General features: G+C 51.3%; 1 protein-coding gene across 2 annotated transcripts in view; it reads left to right on the top strand.

Annotated features, from left to right (window-relative positions):
• Positions 1 to 3,666: 3,666 nt before the first annotated feature.
• Positions 3,667 to 7,420, top strand: part of EDC3 (enhancer of mRNA decapping 3) — a 29,859-nt gene continuing 26,105 nt past the window's right edge. Inside the window, exon 1 of one of the 2 annotated variants that reach the window (XM_068204353.1) lies at positions 3,667 to 3,743. The gene's annotated coding sequence lies outside the window, so the exon portion shown is untranslated. The remainder of the gene's footprint in view (positions 3,744 to 7,420) is intronic. The other variant, XM_068204354.1, reaches the window with a different exon arrangement.

The following is a 7,420-nucleotide window of genomic DNA, read 5'->3' as shown; positions in this document are numbered from 1 at the left end:
GAACATCTCTTAAGTCTCTTTCTGATGTCATTCCACTGGGAAATGATTTTTTTGGGGGGGAAAAACACCCTATGCCGCTCTATCAGCCTTAAAAATCTGAGTTGGTGTGTTGGATTGGGGGTTTTCCTTTGGGAAATGAGTGGGCTGTGACTCCAGTGGCACTGGGGGAATATTTTCATCCCAAAGGGAGCTGATTCTGGTCTTTCTCCCATGTAAAGGCAGAAAGGTGATGCCAAGCTCTGGATCAGTTCAGGGCTTCACTAAAAATCAGGAGTAACTTTCTATCCCTGAAAAACTGGAATCAGTAGGTCAGACCCAGCCGTTCAGGGAGCCATCCAGTGGGGATGTTTCATCCCCACCTCAGAGCATCGTTAAATCCAAAGCTTTGCACGATTTCCCTTAAAAAACAAACAAAAAGGGCAATAAACGTGAATTTCCCATGGAAATAAGAAGGGACTCTATGGAAAGCTGGGGTCTGTTCATCCCTGAGGGGGTCCCTGCAGGGATCTGCCCTCCAGGGCTCCCAGCCCCACCCGGGCTCGGAGCAGTTGTTTATTTGGGTGTGGTGGAATGGAAAGGTGCCGTGGAACAGAGCGGCCTTGGGAGGGGGTGGAGGGGATGAAAAGGTGATAGAAGTGATGGAAGGACTGGGCACGATGGAACGGAGGGTGTGACGGAGATGATGGAGGGGATTGAGATGATGGGGGGATGGTGTGATGGAGATGATGGAAAGGATGGGGAGATGGAGATGATAGAGGGGATTGAGATGATGGGGGATGGTATGATGGAGAGCTGGAAATGGTGGAAGGGAGGGTGTGATGGAGATGATGAAGGGATGGAGATGATGGAAGGGAGGGAGATGTTGGAGGGATGGAGATGATGAAGGGATGGAGATGGTGGAAGGGAGGGAGATGATGGAAGGAATGGAGATGATGGAGGGATGGAGATGATGGAGGAATGGAGATGATGGAAGGAATGGAGATGATGGAGGGATGGAGATGATGAAGGGATGGAGATGGTGGAAGGGAAGGAGATGATGGAGATGATGGAAGGAATGGAGATGATGGAGGGATGGAGATGATGGAAGGGAGGGTGTGATGGAGATGATGAAGGGATGGAGATGATGGAGGAATGGAGATGATGGAAGGGAGGGAGATGGTGGAAGGGAAGGAGATGATGAAGGGATGGAGATGATGAAGGGATGGAGATGATGGAGGGACTGAGATGATGAAGGGATGGTGTGATGGAGATGATGGAAGGGAGGGAGATGTTGGAGGGATGGAGATGATGGAGGGATGGAGATGATGAAGGGATGGAGATAATGAAGGGATGGAGATGATGGAGGGACTGAGATGATGAAGGGATGGAGAGATGGAGATGATGGAAGGAATGGAGATGATGGAGGGATGGAGATGATGGAAGGGATGGAGATGATGAAGGGACTGACATCATGAAGGGACTGAGATGATGAAGGGATGGAGATTATGAAGGGACGGAGATGATGAAGGGATGGAGATGATGGAAGGAATGGAGATGATGGAGGGATGGAGATGATGGAAGGAATGGAGATGATGGAGGGATGGAGATGATGAAGGGATGGAGATGATGAAGGGACTGAGATGATGAAGGGACGGAGATGATGGAAGGAATGGAGATGATGGAGGGATGGAGATGATGAAGGGATGGAGATGATGAAGGGACTGAGATGATGAAGGGACGGAGATGATGAAGGGATGGAGATGATGAAGGGATGGAGATGATGGAAGGAATGGAGATGATGGAGGGATGGAGATGATGAAGAGATGGAGATGATGAAGGGATGGTGTGCTGGAGATGATGGAAAGGATGTGGAGATGGAGATGATGGAGGGTTGGAAGGGATGGTGTGCTGAACATGATGGTGGGGATGGTGTGATGGAGATGATGGAGGGATGGCGTGATGGAAGGGATGGAGGGACAGAGGTGACAAGTGTGTGACACAGGTGTGTGACACGGGTGTGTGACACAGGTGTGTGACACGGGTGTGACACGGGGGTGTGACAAGGGTGTGACACAGGTGTGTGACAAGGGTGTGTCACGGGTGTGTGACACAGGTGTGTGTCACGGGTGTGTGACACGGGTGTGTGACACAGGTGTGTGACACAGGTGTGACACAGGTGTGTGACACAGGTGTGTGACACGGGTGTGTGACACAGGTGTGTGACACGGGTGTGACAGGGGGGTGTGACACAGGTGTGACACGGGGGTGTGCCAGGTGTGTGACTCAGGTGTGACACGGTGGTGTGCCAGGTGTGTGACACAGGTGTGTGACACAGGTGTGTGACACGGGTGTGTGACACAGGTGTGTGACACGGGTGTGACAGGGGGGTGTGACACAGGTGTGACACGGGGGTGTGCCAGGTGTGTGACTCAGGTGTGACACGGTGGTGTGCCAGGTGTGTGACACAGGTGTGTGACACGGGTGTGTGACACAGGTGTGACACGGGTGTGACACGGGTGTGTGACACAGGTGTGACACAGGTGTATGACACGGGTGTGTGACACAGGTGTGTGACTCAGGTGTGACACAGGTGTGACACAGGTGTGACACAGGTGTATGACACAGGTGTGTGACACAGGTGTGACACGGGTGTGTGACACAGGTAGGTATGTGACACAGGTGTGACACAGGTGTGACACAGGTGTGTGACACAGGTGTGTGACACGGGTGTGTGACACGGGTGTGTGACACAGGTGTGTGACACAGGTGTGACACAGGTGTGTGACACAGGTAGGTATGTGACACAGGTGTGACACAGGTGTGTGACACAGGTGTGACACGGGTGTGTGACACAGGTGTGTGACACAGGTGTGTGACACGGGTGTGTGACACGGGTGTGTGACACAGGTAGGTGTGTGACACAGGTATGTGACACAGGTGTGTGACTGAGGTGTGTGACACAGGTGTGTGACACAGGTATGTGACACAGGTGTGACACAGGTGTGACACAGGTGTGTGACACAGGTGTGACACAGGTGTGACACAGGTGTGTGACACAGGTAGGTGTGTGACACAGGTGTGTGACACAGGTATGTGACACAGGTGTGACACAGGTGTGTGACACAGGTGTGTGACACAGGTATGTGACACAGGTGTGACACAGGTGTGACACAGGTGTGTGACACAGGTGTGACACAGGTGTGACACAGGTGTGTGACACAGGTAGGTGTGTGACACAGGTGTGTGACACAGGTATGTGACACAGGTGTGACACAGGTGTGTGACACAGGTGTGTGACACAGGTATGTGACACAGGTGTGACACAGGTGTGACACAGGTGTGTGACACAGGTGTGACACAGGTGTGACACAGGTGTGTGACACAGGTAGGTGTGTGACACAGGTGTGTGACACAGGTATGTGACACAGGTGTGACACAGGTGTGTGACACAGGTGTGTGACACAGGTGTGACACAGGTGTGTGACACAGGTGTGTGACTCAGGTGTGACACAGGTGTGTGACACAGGTGTGTGACTCAGGTGTGACACAGGTGTGTGACACAGGTGTGTGACACAGGTGTGACAGCTGCCGGCGGGCTCCCGACGCGGGCACTGCGCATGCGCACAGCGCGGCTCCCACGCCGTCTCTATGGCCCCGCCGGCGGCCGGAGCGCCGCGCGCGGGGGGCGGGGCCGGAAGTGGCGTCACGCCGAGCGTCGCCGAGGCGGAGGGGCCGCGGTGAGGCGGGAGCGGCGGCGGCGGCGGGTGAGGGCACGGGGGCGGGATGGGCACGGCCCGCGGGCTCGGAGCCGAGCTGGCATGGCGCCTGCCCGGGGGGCTGGGGCTCTGCTGCACTCCCGTGAGGCGCGGTGGCGGCGCCGGGCCCTGCCCGGCCTGAGCGGGCCGCGGTGGGGAGGTGGGGCCGGGGGAGGCACGGAGCGGGAGGCCTGTGGGGCGGCCGTGATTACCAAGGGGTTAAACATTGTTTCAGTCCCGTGCTTACCTGTGGGTTGCTGTATTTGCCTCTGGGGGGGCCGTGTTTACCTGTGGGGGGCCCTGTGTTTATCTGTGCGGGGGCTCGGTTTGCTTATGGGGGGGTCTTGTGTTTTGGGGTGTGCTGTGGGTACACGGCGGGCCCTGTGTTTATTCTTGTGGGGGTTCTGTGTTTATCCATGGGGGTTCCCTGTATTTATTGTTGGGGGTTCCCTGTGTTTATCCCGGGGGGGTTCCCTGTGTTTATCCCGGGGGGGTTCCCTGTGTTTATCTATGGGAGGGGTCTGTGTTTATCCGTGCGGGGGGTGCCTGTATTTATATCTGGGGGTTCCCTGTGCTTATCCATGGGAGGGTTCCCTATAATTATTTTTGGGGATTCCCTTTGTTTATCCATGGGAGGCTCTGTGTTTATTTTTGGGGGTTCCCTGTGTTTATCCATTGAGGGTTCCCTGTGTTTATTTTGGGGGATTCCCTGTGTTTATCCATTGAGGGTTTCCTGTATTTATTTTGGTGGGTTCCCTGTGTTTATCCATAGGAGGGTCCCCTGTGTTTATTTTTGGGAGTTCCCTGTGTTTATCCATGGAGGGTTCCCTGTGTTTTTGGGGGTTCCCTGTGTTTTTGGGGGTTCCCTGTGTTTATCTATGGGGGTTCCCTGTGTTTATCTATGGGGTGTTCCCTGTGTTTATCCATGGGGGGTTCCCTGTGTTTGTTTTTGGGGGTTCCCTGTGTTTATCCATGGGGGGTTCCCTGTGTTTGTTTTTTGGGGTTCCCTGTGTTTATCCATGGGGGGTTCCCTGTGTTTATCCATAGGAGGGTTCTCTGTGTTTACTTTTGGGGGCATTCCCTGTGTTTATTTTTGGGGGGATTCCCTGTGTTTGTTTTGGGGGAGTTCCCTCTGTTTATTTTTGGGGGCCCCCTTTGTTTAGTTTTAGGGATTACCTGTGTTTATCCATGGTGGGGGATCCCCGTGTTTACCCATAGGGGGTCCCCTGTGTTTATCCAGGGGGGTTTCCTGTGTTTATCCATAGGAGGGTTCCCTGTGTTTGTTTTTGGGGGTTCCCTGTGTTTGTTTTTGGGGGTCCCCTGTGTTTATCCATGGGAGGGTCCCCTGTTTATTTTGGGGGGTCCCCTGTATTTATTTTGGTGGGTTCCCTGTGTTTATCCATGGGGGGTCCCCTGTGTTTATCCATAGGAGGGTTCCCTGTGTTTATTTTTGGGAGTTCCCTGTGTTTATCCATGGGGGTTCCCTGTGTTTGTTTTTGGGGGTTCCCTGTGTTTATCTATGGGGGGTTCCCTGTGTTTATTTTTAGAGGTCCCTGTGTCCATCCCTGGGGGGGTGGTCCCCTGTGTTTATCCATGAGGGGGTCCCCTGTGTTTATCCATGGGAGGCTCTGTGTTTATTTTGGGGGTTCCCTGTGTTTATCCATGGGAGGCTCTGTGTTTATTTTTGGGGGTTCCCTGTGTTTATCCATGGGCGTTCCCTGTGTTTATCCATGGGGGTTTCCTGTGTTTATTTTTGGGGGGGTTCCCTGTGTTTATTTTTGGGGGGGTTCCCTGTGTTTATTTTTGGGGCTCCCCTTTGTTTAGTTTTAGGGATTCTCTGTGTTTATCCATGGTGGGGGGTTCCTGTGTTTGCCCATAGGGGGTTCCCTGTGTTTATCCATGGGAGGCTCTGTGTTTATTTTTGGGGGGTTCCCTGTGTTTATCCATGGGAGGTTCTGTGTTTATTTTGGGGGTTCCCTGTGTTTATCCATGGGAGGGTCCCCTGTTTATTTTTGGGGGTTCCCTGTGTTTATCCATGGGGGTTTCCTGTGTTTATTTTGGGGGTTCCCTGTGTTTATCCATGGGGGTTTCCTGTGTTTATTTTTGGGGGGTTCCCTGTGTTTATCCATGGGAGGGTCCCCTGTTTATTTTTGGGGGGTTCCCTGTGTTTATCCATGGGAGGCTCTGTGTTTATTTTTGGGGGGTTCCCTGTGTTTATCCATGGGAGGCTCTGTGTTTATTTTTGGGGGTTCCCTGTGTTCATCCCTGGGGCATCCCCATTTTCACTTTGGGGGTTCCCCTTTTTACCTTGTGGAGTCCCTGTTTTTACCTATGGGGCTGGCTGAATTTACCTGTGGTGGATCCATGTGTTTTTCAAATATTTACAATATTTACAATATTTGGGATCCCTGTGTTGACCTCTGAGGTTCCCTATATTTTCCTGCAGGGACACAGCCACCCCCTAATCCAACTCCAGGACAGTTTAACTTATATTTACACTCAAACATAGATTTATTATTGGTTTTTTTTGTGCTAAAAGGAGGCTCTTGTTTTTCAAAAGGATCTGTGTAAGGTGCTGATGTGTGCTGAGCTCCTTCCCTTATTTCCTACGGGAGATTAAACAGAAAACAGGAAATGGAATGAAGCTTGAGTTTTCCTGTGGGTACCCAGGGCTGTGTTATCTGTGTTTTGAGAGTGCTTTTTATCAGCCATCTCCTTGGAATGCAGACATTGTCATCATGGGTTAATATAAACACACCGCCACAGGAAGGAGAGGAGCTTGCTCCTGAGGAATTTATGGCTTTGTGACCAAATTTAATGTTTTCTTCTTCCCTTTGAAGCATCCCCTGTTTTCAGCCTGTGAAAGTTGGGGAAAGTGAGATTTTTTTTTTTTTTCCTAATCCAGTTTTTTTTTTCCTTGCTTCTTTTTCATGAGGCTCAGCTTGCAGAGAATCCAGCTGCCTCTTGCAGAAATGTGATTTATACGTGGAAGTTGATCTCCCTGGGCTGTCTCCCGTGTTTCTTTGTGCTGCTCACAGTAAATATCAAACATTCTCCCTCTTTGATTGCAGCATGAAAGGCAAATCTATACATTTAGGAGCTTGTCATGTCTCTTGTTCTCCGTGATGCTCGTGAGCCTGTCACTGGGAAATCTGGGATCAAAGGAGCTCTTTAGCTGCTTCCAGCAGTGTTGGAAACATCTGTGTAAACAAATTGGAGTTTTTCCTCCCCTGGTTTTGACAGAACTCGAGTGCTGGGAAGGAGAGCAACTATTTTTTAATTCATTTATCTAATTGTGGCAGTGATGCTGATGCTGCCTTTGCTGCTTTTGTCTTGCATTCCAGTTTTTGGGGATTTTCCCCCCTTTTGTGTTTCTCTGTTGGTTGGGCTTCCCCTCCTGCCCCGTGTCTTTGTTCCCCTAAAGATTTTGGTTTTCATTTGCACGTGCAGAGATCAATCCTGAATATTCCCAGGAGCTGTTCTGCCCCGGTGTCCATCTGCCTAAACTTCAATGAGGGAAGTGAAGAGAAATTCCCAGTTTGAAATCACAGGGAGCATTGCCTTTTTCCCAGCCTGGAAATGAAACTTGAGATCATTTTAGTAAGGAGGTGATGTAAGAACAGATCTTTATTTGAAGGCCTTCAGGGGCTTTTGTGAATATCTTCTTACATCACCCCTTAATAAAA

This window comes from Anomalospiza imberbis, chromosome 13 (assembly GCF_031753505.1).
Source record: "Anomalospiza imberbis isolate Cuckoo-Finch-1a 21T00152 chromosome 13, ASM3175350v1, whole genome shotgun sequence".
NCBI lineage: Eukaryota > Metazoa > Chordata > Aves > Passeriformes > Viduidae > Anomalospiza > Anomalospiza imberbis.
This window is presented reverse-complemented; position numbering and strand designations above follow the sequence as displayed.